The following is an 18,999-nucleotide window of genomic DNA, read 5'->3' as shown; positions in this document are numbered from 1 at the left end:
CACAAAACTAATGTGGAGGAAGTTTAGGAACCACTTGTGTGTGCTGGGTTCGGGATAAGTTTGTCCCAATGGGACAGGGAAAAGATGATAGGAAAAGGCAACTGTGGTTGATAGGCATGTCGTGTGACAGATTATGTTGTTTGTATACTATATAGATATGTTTTGGAGAGATAAATTAGGGCAGGTTTTTTAGTGTCGGTCACATATAAACTTTTAAAACAGATCTTATTTAAAATACTGGAGCTCTGTTCATGCTAGAGAGACAGGCCGGCACCAAGAGCCTTTGCAAAAGCTTTGGAGTGTGCCCAAGAGACTTCACTAATGGATTGTTGGTTACAAAAAGGCAACAGATGAAAGATCTTGTGAGCCGCAGGCTGTCTGGAGTGGAACTTGCTGTTCTAAAAGGGTCATGTGGTTTTTCAAGGCAAGAGAGAGAGAGAGAAAATTCAGTTCTGCAGTTTTACAGTCAGCAGCAGCAGCTGGGACTGGAACAGGACAAGCTGGCAACCTTGTGGAAAATCCCATTTGGAAAGCAGGTTGTGACTTAGATAGTTCAGCCTGGTCAAAGCCCTTGTGGTTCATGCAAGAGGAGAGGACTGGCTGCCTAATGTTTCACTTGAAATAAGAGAAACAAAAAGGAACTCTGTGATGACCTGAAAGAAAGACGTTATCATCTTGAAAACCCTGATGGGGCAAGTTTCTTCGGCAAGACACTGAAGTGGCTGGTTACAATGAATCAGTTGTGGGTGTCCAGGAACAACAAATCTCTCTCCGAAAACCGACAAGAACCTTCCTGAGCGGTAACCATTTACCTTTCAAGCACCAAAGCCTGGTGAACTTCAAAAATGTTAAATTTTGTGCACGGTATGAGAATTGCCTGCAACCAGTGAACTTGGAGGAATGAGAAGTGAGATTAGACTGTGAATCAAATAACTTTTCTAAACTTGTACTGTGACAGAGTACAGATATATATAGATATGCTTTTGGGAGATAAATTGGGAAAGGTTTGTTAGAGAAGGCTACATACAATTACTTTAAAACAGATCTTATTTGAAATATTGGAGCTCTGCCTCATGTGAGACATATGGGCGCCTCAGACCTTTTGCAAGAGCTTTGAAGAGTGCTCAAGAGCCTTCACTAATGGATTGTTGTTTACAAAAGGCAACAGATGAGTTTGTTGGAGCCGCATATTGTCTGGTGGAGAGCTTGCTGTTGTAAGAGGGTCATGTGATTTTGCAAGTAAACAGGTTTCCTCTGAGGGAGGGAGGGAGAGAGAGACAGAGAGAGAGAGAGAGAGAGAGAGACTATCCCATTTGGAAGACGGTCTGATCAAAGCCCTTGTGGTTCAAGAGAAGAGGGCTGGCTGTCTAATGCTTCACTTGGAATAAGGGAAACAAAAAGAAACTCTGTGATGACCTGAAAGAAAGAGGTTATCATCTGGAGAACCCTGAAGGGGAAGGTTTCATCAGCAAGACACTGGAGTGGCTGATTAAAAAGGAATCAGTTGTGGATGTCCTGGAACAACAAATATCTCTCTCTGAAAACTGACAAAAGCCTTCCTAAGAAGTAATCATTTATCTTTCCACACCGAAGCCTGATGAACTTTATAAATGTTAAATTCTGTGTACAGTATAAGAACTGCCTGCAGCCAGTGAATTTGTAGGAATGAGAAGTGAGATTGGACTGTGAACCAAAGAACTTTTCTAAACTTACACACACATTACATACACGTGCACTTAGAATTAGAAGGGGGTTAAGTAAGTTAATAATGATGTTAAAGTTTGATTCTATTTTCATGTTTAAAGATCATTAAAAGCAACTTTTGTTTAAGTAACCATTTGTCTTGGTGAATTTCTATTGCTGCTGGGTTTTGGGGTCCTCTGGGCTCGTAACACAAGAGAAAGAAGGAAGCATACATTAGACATAGGAAGCAGGAAGGGCTCATGAGAAGTATATGGTAGCCAGGAAGGAACTTAGAGCTCAAAGGGGGTATGAGAAGGCCTTGGCATATAGGATTAAGGAAAACCCCAAGGTGTTAAGAACAAAGGATGATGAATATGAAGGTGGGGGACATTAAAGGATAAAAGAGGCAATGCGAGCCTGGAGACAGAGAAGGTTGGCAAGGTCATAAATGAATAATTTGCTTCAGTATTCACAAGAGAAAAGGACCTTGATAAGGGTGAGGTTGAAATAGAACACACCTGTATGCTGAACAATGTGGAGATTAAGGAAGAGGAAGAGTTGAATCTTCTTAAAAACATCAAGATTGATGTCCCCAGGGCCAGATATGATATATCAAAGGTTGCTGTTGGAAGTGAGGGAAGAGATAACTGGAGCAATAGCTAGGATCTTTGAGTCCTCTTTGGCTACAGGGAGGTGCTGGAGGATTGGATCAAAAAAGGTAATGGGGGAATCCTGGGAATTATAGACCAGTGAGTCGTACGTCAGTGGTGTGCAAACTATTGGAGAGGATTCTTAAGGACAGGATCTAAGACCATTTGGAGAAGCATAGTCTTCTCAAGGATAGTCAGCATGGCTTTGTGAAGGGAAGGTCATGCCTCATGAGTCTAATTGAATTTTTTGAGGAAGTAACAAAAGAAATTGAGGAGGGTAGGGCAGTATATTTGGTCTATATGGATTTTAGCAGGCATTTGACAAGATCCCCCATGAGAGACTCGTTCAGAAAGCTATGAGGCATGGGATCCATGGAACTTTGTATGTGTGGATAAAAAATTGGCTTGCAGTTATAAACCAGAGTGGAAGGAAGGTATTCTGCCTAGATGTTAGTGATTAGTGGAGTACTGCAAGGATCTGTTCTGGGATCCCTACTCTTTGTGATTTTTATAAATGACCTGGATGAAGAGGCAGAAGGATGGGTCAGTAAGTTTGCAGATGATTCGAAGGTTGAAGGAGTTGTGGGTGGAGCTGAAGGTTGTCAAAGGTTACAAGAGGATATAGACAGGATGCAGAGTTAGGCAGAGAAGTGGAAGATAGAGATCAATCCAGATAAGTATGAGGTAATGCATTTGGAAGGACAAACAAGAAGGCTGAGTATAGGGTTAATGGTCAGATACTTAAGAGTGTGGATGAAGAGAGGGACTTTGGGGTCCAAATTCAATCTTTTTATTTACATTTCATAATATACACAGTATAAAGAAAATGGAAATAATACAATTAACATAGTATGTCCAAGTCTACATAACATAAGCATCATATATAAATTCCAAAGAGTAAAAAAGTGACATATTGGAAATAATTCTCCTAACAAAGAGAAGATAAAGAAATATTTATATTATACATAAAACAACTAATCTACTAAAAAAAATTTTTTAAAACAACAAAAAAACAACTGAGCAGCCTATCCTGAGGATTTGTCAAATAGTTTAAAATATAGCTACGGTCCACACCTACAGATAACAAAAACAGCAAGAATTATAGTACGTTTGTAAGGGAAGAGTTAATTCATAGAATAATGCCAGTTATATCCCATGAAAGTAATCAATAAATGGTTTCAAGGTCTCTTCAAATTTAGTAGTTGTATCTAAAGTACGACTTCTGATTTTCTTCTAGATTTACGAAAGACCACATGAGAAAGCCACTGAAATAATGTTGGAGAATCAGAGTCTTTCCATTTAAGTAAAATGGCATTGGCAGCAGGTGAATGTTTTTCAGGTGGAAACATTGATTGCATTATAGACAATACAACAACATTCTTGACTGTAAAATTGCCTCTGGTTCATAGTGCAAACAAGCGGCTAAACATTTTATACTTTCCCTTAAAAAAAGATGCTATCGATCCAAGTTATTGGGAATAAATTTCTTAGTTTTACAGGAGGTAGGAGCCAATAAACATAAGTATTTTATTAAAGATGATAGCACATTATTTGTTGTTAACCTGCCATAATTGCATCTTAGAAATAATTAAGCTAAGAAGAAACTTTGGAGTATATCTTTTTTTAAAAAAAAACTTGGTATGATGTATCTATCCTCAAAGAACTATCTCGGAAGATCTTTCCTGGAACCAACACACCAATGGCATCATGAAGAAAGCCTCTACTTCCTCAGGAGTTTGCGGAGGAGCTAGTGGAGTTGTTCAAGTGAACCGGTACGGACTTGAAGGGCCGACATGGTCCGTGCTGTAAACGGTTATATGGCTCTTCCAGCTAATAGTGTAGAAAAAATTATAACTAAGTAATTATAAGTAGGTAAAAAAATTTTACCTACTTATGCAAAGTAGGTAAAAAAAAATCCTGCATCTGTAATTCCAAAAAGAGCAGTTAAGGGGTTAGGTTGTAATAAATAACCAGTATCATTGATAGAGTTTTAAAAATCTTTCCAAAATTTTTCTAACACGGAACATGACCAAAACATTTGAGTCAATGACGCCACCTCAGTATTGCATCTATCCCAAGTAGAGCTCGTATTAGAAAAGATGCGAGCTTGTTTATCTTTAGACATACAAGCTCTATGAACTACTTTAAAATGTATTAAAGAATGATGTGCACAAAGTCAAGAAGTATTAACTAGTCTAGTAATTCTTTCCCATGTTTCAGGAGATGATATTAGTTGAATTTCAGATTCCCATGTTTGTCAAGTAAATCTGGTTGTTGTAGTGTTAGACAATTAGACATTACTGTATTTAGGAAATTTCTAATCTGTACATATCAAAAAATGTGTATGGTAAATTACATTTGGTAGAAAATTGTTCAAAAGACATCAAACCATCATCAGTGAATAAATCTACAAGAGATGGTGTAAAAAAAAATGTTTAAATCTAAATCCATGCATCCCTCAAGGTCACTGCATAGGTTGATAGGATAGTTAAGAAGGCCTATGGAATGCTGGGTTCATTAATAGAGGGATTGATTTCAAGAGTAGAGAAGTCTTGTTGGAACTCTACAAATCTCTGGTGAGACCACATTTAGAGTATTGTATTCAATTCTGGTCACCTCATTACAGGAAGGATGTGGAAGGTATGGAGAGGGTGCAGATGAGATTTACCAGGATGTTGGCTGGATTGGAAAATAAGTCTTATGAGGGAAGATTAGCAGAGCTGGGACTTTTATCTTTGGAGTGTAGAAGGATGAGAGGTGACTTAATAGGTCTACAAGATTCTGAGAGGTATATATAGGGTGAATAGCAAGCACCTGTTTTCCAGAGTAGGAATAGCAAACACCAGAGGTCATGTGTACAAAGTGAAGGGAGGGAAGTTTAGGAAAGACATCAAGGACAAGTTTTTTTTATATAAATGCAGAGTTGTGGGTGCCTAGAATGCCTTGACAGGGATGGCTCCTTCCCAGTGTGAAAGTGTTTAGTGTCCCAGTTAGGAGTGGTCAAGTGTGAAAAGCCAAACCCCTATTCCTATCCCAGGATAGTGAATGACCAATGTAGTGGGATGCAAGTGTGAAGTGTGGTCTCACCAGAGATTTAGAGCTTTAACATTTCCTCATGACTTCGGAACTCAATCCCCCAGTTAATGAAACCTAGCATGCCATAGGCTAGGGGTGTCAAACTCAAATTCACAGAGGGCCAAAATTAAAAACTTGGACTAAGTTGTGGGCCAAACTAAATATTTATTGAAAATTTTCAACAACATCTGCATGTTTTCTCTTCTTTCAACATATGTAATGTTAAACTTTTTCTTATTAAAATAAATGTTTAATAATAGTTTTGGTTAAACTCTTTCCAGAAGAAGCATTAACAAATGAGAAATAAAATATTCAATAAATAATATTTCTCTATAGCCTTTAAGTTCTTTTTAAATGTATTTTTTTTCACAAGCCAACAAGTCAAAAAAATAACAACTTGCTTCAATGAAAATCCAATCTTTCAACTATGAACAGTCCAAAGTTAACCAAAGAAAATATTAATCCAAGCTTAGCTTGCTACATTGTGATTTACTCTGATGCACCTGGGTCTAAACCAGATACTTGGCATCTCTTCTTAGATGCAAGTTCATCAAACTCTGGGGTCAGAGTTTGCCTCCCACCTGTCTTGAAAGGTGCTGTTTTCAGTCTTTCTTTGGCCGTTTGTCGTAAGGGGTTTATTACACATGAGTTGGGCGACAGGTCACAGATGCTAATGAAAGTAAAGAGAGGAGGTGGGGGCGATTAGCGGGCTGACGGGCCGGCGCCAGCGCATTTGCAAAGCATTCTGGGATTTGTAGGATTAGCTGTGCATGCGCTATACTGGCGCGGCGGCCAGCAGGCCAGCTCTAATACATATTTGATATGATCTTGTGGGCCAAATATAATTATATCGAGGGCCAAATTTGGCCCGCGGGGCTGAGTTTGACATGTGTGCCATAGGCCTTCTCAACTGTCCTATTAACCTGTGTGATGACCTTGAGATCTATGGATTTGGACCCCAAGGTTCCTCTTTTCCTCCACACTATTAAGTATCCTACCATTAACCATTCCGTCAAGTTTGACATACCAAAATACATTAGCTCACACTTATCTGGATTGAACACCATCTGCCATTTTTCTTATTTGAATATTTTATTTATTCAACATGTATATCAAGTAATTAACAATAATATACCATAGTAATATAATAGAATGTTAAATATATGCTGAATATAAAGCAATAAACTAAAATCTAAGATCTAAAAACTAAAATTTTAAAAATGACCTACTACAAATCTGCCACTTTTCCACCCAAATCTGCATCCTGTTGTAAGCCACAACACCTCCAACCTTCGTATCATCTGCAAACTTGCCTCTTCATCCAGGTCATTTATAAAAATCTCATCAATATTAATATATTTTTCAGGTGCCTTTGGCATTTTCTGTTTTTGGTTATTATGTTAAATACCAGCAGCTCATCATTACCAAAAGTTTAGGCAAGTTTAGAACAGGGGCCCCAGAACAGATCCCTGCAGAACTCCAGTAATCACTGACCAGATGGAATACTTTCCGTCCACTACTATTCTTTTCTTTCCACAGGCAAGCCAATTTCCACGGATCCCATCCCTCATTACTTTCTGAATGTTTCTCTCAAGGGGGACCTTGTCAAATGCCATACTAAAATCCATATACACATCTACCGCCCTATCTTCAATTTCTTTTGTTACTTCCTCAAAAAACTCCATTAGGCTCGTGAGGCATGACCTTCCCTTCAGAAAGGCATGCTGACTATCCTTGGGAAAACTGTACTTCTCTAAACGCTCGTTAAGAATTCTCTCCAATAGCTTGCCCACCACACCACTAATGTAAGACTCATTGGCCTATAATTCCATGGATTCTCCGTATTACCTTTTTTTTAAAAAAGCAAAGGGGAGCACATTTGCCATTCACCAGTCCTCCAGCACATTCCCGAAGGCCAAGGAGGATGCAAAAATTATCAACGCCCAAAAATTCCCTCATCTCCCTTGCCACAGCAACCTGGGGTACATCTCATCTGGACCCAAGGACTTGTCAATCTGAATGTTTTTAAGAAGATCTAGCCCTTCTTCTTTCTTAATCTCAACGTGGTTCGGCACATAAGCTTGACCTCACCTTGATCAAGGTCTTTTCTGTAGTGTGTACTGAAGCAAAATTTGTATTTCAGACCTCCCCAACCTCCTCCACCTCCAGGAACAAGTGGTATCCTTTGTCAACACCTTGCAAAGGTATTGACAAAATTCCAAGTAGCAAATTAATCAGGAAATCAGACTCAGGTGGAGGGAGCAATATATGTTTGAAGCTATACAGTTATTAGGCAAGGTTCTATAGGGTTCAGCACTAGGTCCTTGATTTTCACAATATATCTCAGTAACATGAACTTATTTGCCGGTCCATCAGTTAAGGTTTCAATTGATTTCCCATCTTAGAAATCTTATGAAGAAGGAAGCCATAGACTGGAGAAAGATATCAATAGATTGGCTAGGTACAAAGTGGAAAATGGAATTCAATTCAACAAGTGGAGGTAAAAGAACCTTGAAGCGCAAGATCAAGATAGACCTGAGGAAATGGATGCCCGTCTTTATTGACCACGTCACAGAATACAAGAAAAGGGAATCACATCAGAACTGTAACTTGACTGAAGCACAAGAGGGAATCCGAGGAGTTCAGAACTTACAAGTTTGAAAGCACAAAATCTCAATATGCTTGAAAAGTACTTGAATGAACCATAACTTATAGACTGAGACCTGGGAAAGGAAATCAGTCTGAACAGTATATGCCAAACTTTCAGTGCATTAAAATTCTACAATACTTGTGTCTCAATACCAGCCTTCATTGTCAGAAAAGAGCTTATGCAGGAATGCTCCTCATTAGCCCGGTCTTTATTGCACCAACTATCATAGGTAGAACCACATATTCAAAACTGACTTCTTTCTCGTTCATTTATTCCCCATTGTTGTAAACAGTCCAAGTCCTTTGTCATCAATTAAGGTTGCTCATCTCAAAAAGTCAATTATAAATTACTAACTAAACCTTAAGTCAGCTGCTCACTACAAGAGCCAAAGTCATATTCCATAAATTAGGGTACCCTGCATGTGGTCTCTCCTGAAGAGATCTCCATGTGTAAGCACATGCAGTATTTCAAATGAGATTCATCTTTATACCTTCTACTCAGTGATTTACAAAAAAGAACCAAGGGCAAAAGAGATTATCAAACTTTAGTTACCCTTCCTTTAAAAATATAAATTGATTCTAGGAAATGAAAGGTGGAGATATTTTGGAAGAAGAAATATGTAGGAAATTGGGATCAAATTAATGAAAGACAGCTATCAGTACAAGATGAAGAGATATATGCACGTCACTGAAAGAAAACTTAGGGGAAGTTGTAGTATGTTACAGAGATATGGGTATAGAAATGACTTAAAAATAAAGAAAATATTCATATTTGAGGTTATCTGCATTTGGAAAGCGATGAGAGAAAGTAGGTTTGAGTGATGAGTGTAGAAGGTGTAGGATAAGATACTCATTGTTTTGAAGTGTTCACATTTATGTAAAATGCAACAATAAATGATTCACAGAGTTGTACAGCACATTGATAGGTTTATCGTGTCCATAACAATTTATTTGCCCATCTACAATAATCCCTCTTGCCCTCATTAATATCATATTCTTCCATGCCAGGTCTATTTAAGTATCTGTCTAAATACTTCTTAAATGTAGTAATGGTGAGGAGAAAATAGATAATGGAGGATAAACAGGGTTAAGGAAAAAATCTGGGGCTCAGCTGAGGCAAGGAGTGAATCAGGCAAGATTACAAAGGCAAAAATACACTATGTTCATAATGGTAAGGATATGGGACACAAAAATATTCAGCTGAAAGCGACACTGCAGTTGTGCATTTTAGAATAGCCTAAAGTGGCCATTGTCTGATGATGGGAAAGGAGCAGGAAATTAAAAGTTAGCATTTCCATTGTTTAACCTTTCCTCAGAAACCAAATGAGCATAGTGGAATTCCATTAACAGGATATTTTATAACCAAAAATAAATTTTATAATTTACAGGAACCCCCTGACTTGCGACCTATGCGACTTGCATCTCTTCGCACATAAAGCAAATTAAAGAAAAAGAAAAATATAAAATTTGACAAACAGGGATACAGGGCACGTAAGAGCCAAAATGTGCATACTTACCTCATTAGTCAGCGACCCGGGGTCCAAAGACTGGGCGCGATCATCTTCATTCCTTTGCATGTAAATGGTGGGTTTGCGTATTGGAGTTCAGTTGGCACATGTGCGAGATTTAAGGGTGCGAATTCAGGGCATTTAACTCGCGCATATGCTCCAACCGAATTCAATATGTGAACCTATTGCTCCTGCACCAACTGAAGACTTGTGCATGAGCACAGGAGTCAAGATGCAATCGCCCAGCCCAAGGACCGCGGGAAGCTGATTAAGAAGGGAAGCATGGACCAGAATGTGGAAAGATTCGCCAAGGTTGATCGACAAGTTCAAGGTGCTTTACATTTTTATCGTCAAATCTATGATGAAAAAAGTTTGATGAAGACTTTGGTATTCCATGTGTGCAGATAAAATTTTGACGCATCCATTTCAAGATACAACCGATCCTTCGATCCCTATTACGGTCATAAGTCAAGGAGTACCTGTATTTACAAATGAAAGACCAAAGTCTTGTTTCACTCTTAGTTTCGTATCCATACATTTCTATCACTGTATATTGTTACATTAATTTCTATTTATACCATTACCACCACTGTCGCACTTGTGTTACTTCCCCCTCTGTTATTTGAGGAGCTTCCCTCAGTCTCAGCCCCTCATTGTCCAGTAACAAAAAGACTAGACAATGGTTCCTCCCCACAGTGGTTTTGCCAAGTCACAATAAATTCCTCAGCACATACTCCTGCAACCTGGAAAATGCCAGTCAACAGCATTCCTGCACTGACATCTCTATGTGCTGAAAGAATCAACAGGCATCAAGCAGAGCAAAGTGAATTTTTCACAGAGTTGTCTTCCAGCAGTTCTGATGTTTGACTCTGTGTGTGTGAGAGAGAGAAAGAGAAAGAGAGAAAGAAAGAGAGAAAGAGAGATAGGAACCCATAAATCAGAGAGTCCTGACAAGAACCCTTGCAGCCTTCTTTTAGTGATTCTACATTCTATGTTCATAACTTGGTAACATCTTTCAAATACACAAATTCCTTTACCTTGACAACAACATGTGCCAACAGTGTTGCTTTTAAGTCACATAAAATCCTGAGATAACCATAAATTTCTACTTACTCAATATTTTTCAATTCTCTACCACACTACATTATGAGGGCATCTTCAAGACACGGGGTGGTTGTTCAAGGTGGAAGAGCTGGTGACATTCAAGAATTGGGATTAACTACCATCAATGTCTGCATTCAAAAATGAATCTTAAAAAATAATTCATGCTTCAGTCAAGATATGGAGGAAGCACTTTAAATTTATATTTAGACATACAGCACAGTAACAGGTTCTTTCAATCACGAGTCCATGCCACCCAATTGACCTACAACTCCAGGTACATTTTGAACAGAGGAAAGAAACCCACACAGGCATGGAGAATGTACAAGCACCTTACAGACAGCACCAGATTCAAACCCCAGTCAGTGGTGCAATTACAGTGTTGCACTAAATCTGCTGCCTTTGTAGTACATTCAGTATTTCTTTTACTAGAGATACAGCACAGTAACAGGCCCTTCCAGCCCAAGAGCCCACACTGCCCAAATACACCCATGTGACCAAATAACCCATAAACCTTGTACATCTGCAATGTGGGAGGAAACTAGAGGACCCAGGACCCCACACAGTCACAGGGAGAATGTGCAAACTCTTTACAGACAGTGCCGGATTTGAAGTCTGGACACTTGCACTGTTACAATGTTGTTATATATTATAGCAATATTATGAAGACTACTAGAACGCTTCCATCAGCGCTGTCTCCGTTCCATCCTCAACATTCACTGGAATGACTTCATCAACATCGAAGTACTCGAGCTGGCAGAATCCACAAGCATCGAATCCACGCTGCTGAAGACCCAACTGCGCTGGGTGGGTCACGTCTCCAGAATGGAGGACCATCGCCTTCCCAAGATCGTGTTATATGGCGAGCTCTCCACTGGCCACCGAGACAGAGGTGCACCAAAGAAGAAGTACAAGGACTGCTTAAAGAAATCTCTTGGTGCCTGCCACATTGACCACCGCCAGTGGCCTGATATCGCCTCCAACCGTGCATATTGGCGCCTCACAGTTTGGCGGGCTGCAACCTCCTTTGAAGACTGCAGAGCCCACCTCACTGACAAGACAAAGGAGGAAGAACCCAACACCCAACCCCAACCAACTTGTCAGTCACCAACGTGCCTGCAGCAGATGTGGACGTACACCTCCATAAATCTTCGTCCGCGAAGCCAAGCCAAAGACATTTGCACATCTTCATTTCAAATAAAGATTATTTTATTTTGAAAAGGAAGCATTTAAAATCAATTGGTGTTAACCAATTTTCCTGTCAGAAGCAGAGAGGTATTTTTAAGGGATTCTGAATCATTACAGATATTGGAAAAATATGCAACTTTGGTTTAAGCCAATTCAGAGCCAGCTCTTCAGCGCTTGACGTCCTGCTTTGCGGAAACTGCCAAAATGTTTGGCCTGGAAGTCAGCCTGAAGAAAACTGAGGTCCTCCATCAGCCAGCTCCCCACCATGACTACCAGCCCCCCCACATCTCCATCGGGCACACAAAACTCAAAACGGTCAACCAGTTTACCTATCTCGGCTGCACCATTTCATCAGATGCAAGGATCGACAATGAGATAGACAACAGACTCGCCAAGGCAAATAGCGCCTTTGGAAGACTACACAAAAGAGTCTGGAAAAACAACCAACTGAAAAACCTCACAAAGATAAGCGTATACAGAGCCGTTGTCATACCCACACTCCTGTTCGGCTCCGAATCATGGGTCCTCTACCGGCACCACCTACGGCTCCTAGAACGCTTCCACCAGCGTTGTCTCCGCTCCATCCTCAACATCCATTGGAGCGCTCACACCCCTAACGTCGAGGTACTCGAGATGGCAGAGGTCGACAGCATCGAGTCCACGCTGCTGAAGATCCAGCTGCGCTGGATGGGTCACGTCTCCAGAATGGAGGACCATCGCCTTCCCAAGATCGTATTATATGGCGAGCTCTCCACTGGCCACCGTGACAGAGGTGCACCAAAGAAAAGGTACAAGGACTGCCTAAAGAAATCTCTTGGTGCCTGCCACATTGACCACCGCCAGTGGGCTGATAACGCCTCAAACCGTGCATCTTGGCGCCTCACAGTTTGGCGGGCAGCAGCCTCCTTTGAAGAAGACCGCAGAGCCCACCTCACTGACAAAAGGCAAAGGAGGAAAAACCCAACACCCAACCCCAACCAACCAATTTTCCCTTGCAACCGCTGCAATCGTGTCTGCCTGTCCTGCATCGGACTGGTCAGCCACAAACGAGCCTGCAGCTGACATGTACTTTTTACCCCCTCCATAAATCTTCGTCCGCGAAGCCAAGCCAAAGAAGAAGACCTTTCTCCTAGCACCCCCAGATTTAACATTTATATAAGTGCTTCAAAAGTTTAGTCAGTCAGAAACTACAAACTTCAAAAATATATTCTTAATATTTCAGTGTTTTATTTTAAAGCATGAAAATATTAAGTACAAAAACATAAAATATGCCCATAAAATAAACCTATAAATTGCATATAACCTCATTAAAAATTCAAGATGACTAAAATTGCAATACTTTCAAAGAACTCATGTTCCATAGCTTCACATTTTCTGCAGTAAAATATTAAAGTTCAAATTTCCTTTGAATCCCCCTAACTAGCATTATTTCCTCCTGAACTCCATAATATGTCAAATATAATTTTGATATTTAGATTTTGGTCTGAAGAAAATACTCAAATAAATAGTATTCATACTGTGTGCAATTTCAAACTAAAGATGGAAAACATGCTCAAAACTAACCAATTCTTATTTTATTTAAAGTCCTCTGCTCTTTTCAATTAATTTGTTTCTTCTTCCTCTATAAATGTGAAGTTCAGATGATGTACAATTCTATAAGCATAGTCAGCGATTTCTGATTTTTGTCCAGGTAGTCACAGTGCAAGTACAAGCATTAGTTGAATTAAATCGGCTTTTTAAACTATGGAAATGATTGCAAGCAAGCTATCCTTATTTTTGCCAATATGTATGCAATCAAGCTTACAACAAGGATCTTAACAGGACACAAAGTAGCCTTACACCTCCATTTATCCTAATCCAAGAATGCAGATGCAAACTTTGTGACTCTGAGATCAACTCAAGACACAGGGAACAAAATTTATGACCTTTCTAATCTGTGCAGTCCAGAATCACACCATGAAACTTTACGATATTTGAATACTTACTATCATTGCCGATCTAATTTCTAATAATATCGTAAAAAGGGGAGTTGAGTATAGGAACAAAAAGGTCCTTCTGCAGTTGTTCAGGGCCCTGGTGAGACCACACCTGAAGTATTGTGTGCAGTTTTGGTCTCCAAATTTGAGGAAGGACATTCTTGCTATTGAGGGAGTGCAGCATCGGTTCTCAAGGCTAATTTCCGGGATGGCAGGACTGTCATATGTTGGAAGATTGAGTTTGTATTCATGGGAACTTAGGATGAGAGAGGGAATCTGATTGAAACATATTATTAAGAGATTGAACACACTAGAGGCACATTAGGGTTCCTGTGATGGAACATCTTCCTGATATTGGTGGAGTCCAAAACCAGTTTAAGAATAAGGGATAGGTTATTTAGAATGGAGCTGAAGAAAAAAATTTTCACCCAGAAAGTAGTGGATCTGTGGAATTCTTTCCTCAGAACGCAAGTGGAGACCAATTCTTTGGATGCTTTCAAGAAAGAGTTAGATAGAGCTCTTAAAGAGAGTCAAGGGATATGAGGAGAAGGCAGGAACGGGGTACTGATTGTGGATGATCAGTCATGATCACAGTTAATGGTAGTGCTGGCTGAAAGAGCTGAATGGCCTATTCCTGGACCTATTGTCACGCCCTTCTCTTGTTAACTTAATTACAAGTACAATGCCAAGGACAAAATAATAAATCAAATGCAAAAGAAAAAAGCTACTTTATTTACATGTAGCATGAAGAAAAAAATCTTCATTTGTAACATAAGCAAAACCAACAAAAGAAATCACAAAATATACAGTGTGTAAAAAGACTAAGTCATTATAGAACGTATAAATATTTTTGTTCCTCCCTGCATCCTTCCTCTGACCCTATAAGCATACACCTCTATTCTCTTTTATCACAGGTTAAAGTGTTTTTTTAAAATTACATCCAGGCTTCATTTCTATTTTCCTTGGACACACAATCAAAGTTGTTTAGAAGATGAAAGTTACTTTGCATTCGGAGCTCAGAAATACACTTTGAATTTCAAGAACAGGACAAACTTCAACATGACAACTGTTGATAGCCACCTTTTATCTCTCTACAAACACTTCTGATTCACGACTACTACAATGTCTCGGGAGATTGTTCAACAAAGTCCTTCTTTATTCAGTACTGAGGAGACTGCCAGTTTGCTGAGTGTTCACAAATGTCTGTGTACATCAGGCACTAACTAAAACAGTCTAGATTATCTTAAATCCTCTTTTACTTCTATTCAGATTAGTTGTACATTCAGCCTATCATTATAAAAGATGACTTTTAGCATTGATGTTAAACTGGGCACAAGAGACTGTAGAGCAAAAAAAATCTGCTGGAAGAACTCAGTGGGTTGAGCAGCAAGTACAAGAGGAAAATAACTGACATTTTGGGACAGAAACCATCAAGACTGGTGAAATTAAATTAGTTCCATTCAATGTTTCCAAATTCTGATAGATCATTTGTACTTACTACAATAATTTCTTGTTTTTGCTGCTATTTCCCAGTTCAGCAAAATACTTTTTGATGATAAACATTAAATAACTTTACATAAATATTTATTTTAAAATATTTATAGAATTTTGCCTGAAATTCATTCAATGGAGAAATAATAGAATGAATTCTCTGAAGCACAGTTCAATTCAATGAGTGTTGTACAGATTTTTTTTCTTTTGTTCTGAGAGAGTGTTGTGGAAAATCAAATCAAATGCTGATTCCACGACGTGAAATTCAAAATTTTTAGTCAACTCCAAATATGCATTTGTCCAAGCCACTAAATGCCATGCTAAGCAGGAAATGGAAAATTGTAGGGTCTGAAAGGTATGTTCATCTGCGGCTGGGCTTGAGATTTCACTGAGCAGAAGAATGCCATTCTGAATTAATGTGCCTTTACACCTGGCTTAATAATGAGTTTCATTCTCTGCTGAATAAGAAATAAAAGGGATGTATTACTCAAAACTGAACATTCGATTTCAATGTGGTCCTAGCGATGAATTGTCACAAGATTAAATATTAAAGTCATCAGTGTTTCTCCAATTTCTCAGTTACTTTCAGGAAATTCATACTCTAACCAAGAACTGCAATATCCAAGTTTGATGTCTGGTTCAAAACAATTCCAATGAAGTAGACCATGATTCATTATGAGGCATTATGAGGCGACTCACTGTTCAATAATCTGGACAAACAAAAATAGATATGCCAAAAATTTAAAAATGTAAATCAAAAGCAATACCTGAACAGTTTCTATTCAGATGAGTATGCCAAAATGCATATTTTAAAAAGGTTTTGCCATCAAAAATACATCATTTCGAATCATTGAAGACTGTTTTTAAATAGAAGTCTACATTTTTTGAAACAAATCGAGAGTGTAATATGTTTGTACATGGCTTCGATTTCCATGCGCTAGACAATAAAAGTAGAAAATGATTTGAATCTACTGCAGGTGTAGCACAATGTGACTAAAATATCCAGTCTTCAAATACACGGAGGGAGAGTTGCCTTTAATCAGGTTCCTGAAGATTCTGCAAGTTTTACAGGTCATCACTGGTATGCACGCTTCTTTAACACTGAAGCCTTTCAATTAAATCTACATTCTCCGAAACACATCATCGGCATTTTGCAATGCATTGCATATTCTAAATGCTATTTTATATTTTAAAAAACTTACTATAGAAATGTTTAGCAACTCATTTATAAATAATACTTGTTTTAATCAGATAATTGTACCAACTTCACAAGATAAACCGGTTTTGCAATGTACAGATTAAAGATTCTATTAAGCAACAGAAGTGAATTATAGAATTCTACCAGATTCCAGTCTTAAATCATGTTGTGCGCATTTATTTCCTTTTATACGCTTACACTGATCATTCATGTCGAATAACAGAAAAGGTCAGAAAGAACTGGTCAGTTAAAGCTGTCCAGAGACCAGGCTAAATTTGAAAGAATTAGATGAATGTATTTGTTAAATAAATGCCAAATTCTTTCTTGGAAGTCGTTTTCTTTTATATACTAAAATTAGCGTACATATCGAAGAATGCAACTTCAGTAACTAAATTGCAAAACAGTGGACATCAATTTTGCAACATTTGCTCACTTTCAGGTTAATTACTGTACACGAAAACCTTGAGAAATTATCGCTACAAAATCTGGCAAAAAAAATGGAATCAGAATTGCCTACCAAAAATAATTTGACGATCATAATCTTGTTTTCTCCTCGCTCCCAACCCAGCAAGTATATGGAGAAACGAGACAAAAGCTTTAAAGTACATTCGTGCTTTCACACATGTACGTTTTCTTGCAATGTGTTGGCAATAAAACACAGCCTTAACACTAGGAACTAGGAACGGCAAGACCTCTTTCACGGTAACGAGTAATTAAACGAGTTAAATGCGGGTGGGGAGACACCTAAAATGCCTTCACCTTGCCCAGTAATTCATCCAGCCCATATCTTCAACCTATTCCTCACGATTCACTTTGCCCAATAGCTCAGGTTTATTGCAGTGTTCAATATCACTGCATCTGCACTGAATAATTTCGGCCCACAACAAAAGCCGTATGTTGAGCTGTAATGCTTCCTTTAAAAAGTGCACCCAGATGTTTGTACCTTGAGACGGAAACGACATCGAAGGACTACAACCTTCTCACAGTAACAGCGAGCACCTTGTTAAAGAACCACTTTAACTCGTCAAAGGTCAACAGTTGGGGGAAAGGCACAAAGCAACGAAGCCCCATTCTATCCCAACCAGATCGCACACGCACAAAAAGACATCTCCCGCCCAACTCGAGCTCTACCTGAACTCAAGTTCCTCGCCCTTCACCAGTCCTCGTTAGAGAGATTGGATTATTTATAAATTATGTCAATTTTCCACTCACATACGATTGAATCAGTGTCCTACACGGAAGCTTTCTGGCAGGAAGCACGGCCGGGTACCTCTGCGCATGCCCAGATGATCGCGGGAGAGCGGCTCTCTCTTTGGCACCGGACCGATGGATCCACGCGAGAGCCGGGTTCGTTACGATGAAAACACGAATTGTGATGGATCATCAAGGCGAAAAGAAGGACTTACCCGAATCAGTTGTGAGGAGATCGAGTCATTCAGCCGGTGAGATGATTAAAACACTCAAGTGAGACAAATCACCACCTCCGACAGAATGCGAGGTCGCGCTCGCTCTGAGTGCCTGCCTGCCCGCGCGCACTCACCGCGGCTCACGTGTGCCCGACTGCCGCCTCCCATTGGTGCGCGGACGGGCTCCTAGGAGACGGGGCCTGCTGCATTACGGAGGCTTGAGCAGCCCCGCAACTGCCGGCGGTAGATGGTGTGCGGGACCACTCGAGAACGTCAGCAAATGATTCCATGGTGTATGGTAACGAGGGGGCTCCCTTGGGTTCTAACATGCGAATTATAAACATTACGGATCAATAGAATAAAAAGTGTTTGTTTCCTATATGCTCCGCAGGTCAGCTAACCTCCACGCTGGATTCATTCGCAGTATCTGAATGCAATTGGCCAGGCCGGCATTTATTGCCCATATCTCATTCTATGGCCGTCTATGACAGCTTCGGCTGATATGCTGCTGAGGAAGGACCCGTGACCACGAGGGAGTAATGCTATCTTTCCCGGTGTGGAAGAAGAACGTGTAACATTGCCATGCATCTGCAGCTAATGTCCTTGAGGATCGGGGTTAGGGGTTTGGGGAAGGCTTTCAGAGCAGCCAAGCTTAGTAATGCAGACGTTTTTATCGATTGAGGTATTGGGTTCTTTGGATGGTTCTAGTGTTTTGAGTGTTATTGGAGTCTTACAGGCCCCAAAAAATTATGCTTTTGATTTGTGGATGATGGAAAGGTCAATACAAGGTGAGTAACCTATTGCACAATACCATTGCTGTTGTCTTTTTTCTCTTTGGCTTGGCTTCGCGGATGAAGATTTATGGAGGGGTAATGTCCACGTCAGCTGCAGGCTCGTTGGTGGCTGACAAGTCCGATGCGGGACAGGCAGACACGGTTGCAAGGGAAAATTGGTGGGTTGGGTGTTGGGTTTTTCCTCTTTTGTCAGTGAGGTGGGCTCTGCGGTCTTCTTCAAAGGAGGTTGCTGCCCGCCGAACTGTGAGGCGCCAAGATGCACGGTTTGAGGCGAGATCAG

The 18,999-nt window shown here is 39.8% G+C and overlaps 1 protein-coding gene across 7 annotated transcripts in view; it reads right to left on the bottom strand.

Moving 5' to 3' along the window:
* strbp (spermatid perinuclear RNA binding protein) overlaps positions 1–18,061 on the bottom strand; it is a 184,875-nt gene extending 166,814 nt beyond the window's left edge. For 5 of the 7 annotated variants that reach the window (XM_069888815.1, XM_069888772.1, XM_069888762.1 and 2 more), the window contains exon 1: positions 17,926–18,061. The gene's annotated coding sequence lies outside the window, so the exon portion shown is untranslated. Of the gene's footprint in view, positions 1–17,650; positions 17,673–17,731; positions 17,799–17,925 lie in introns of those variants that run through there. The other 2 variants (XM_069888782.1, XM_069888789.1) reach the window with 2 other exon arrangements.
* Between the last annotated feature and the right edge of the window lie 938 nt (positions 18,062–18,999).

Source organism: Narcine bancroftii, chromosome 1 (genome assembly GCF_036971445.1).
Source record: "Narcine bancroftii isolate sNarBan1 chromosome 1, sNarBan1.hap1, whole genome shotgun sequence".
In the NCBI taxonomy this organism is placed as follows: domain Eukaryota; kingdom Metazoa; phylum Chordata; class Chondrichthyes; order Torpediniformes; family Narcinidae; genus Narcine; species Narcine bancroftii.
The sequence above is the reverse complement of the archived record's forward strand: the minus strand, read 5'-3'. Positions and strand labels throughout refer to the sequence as shown.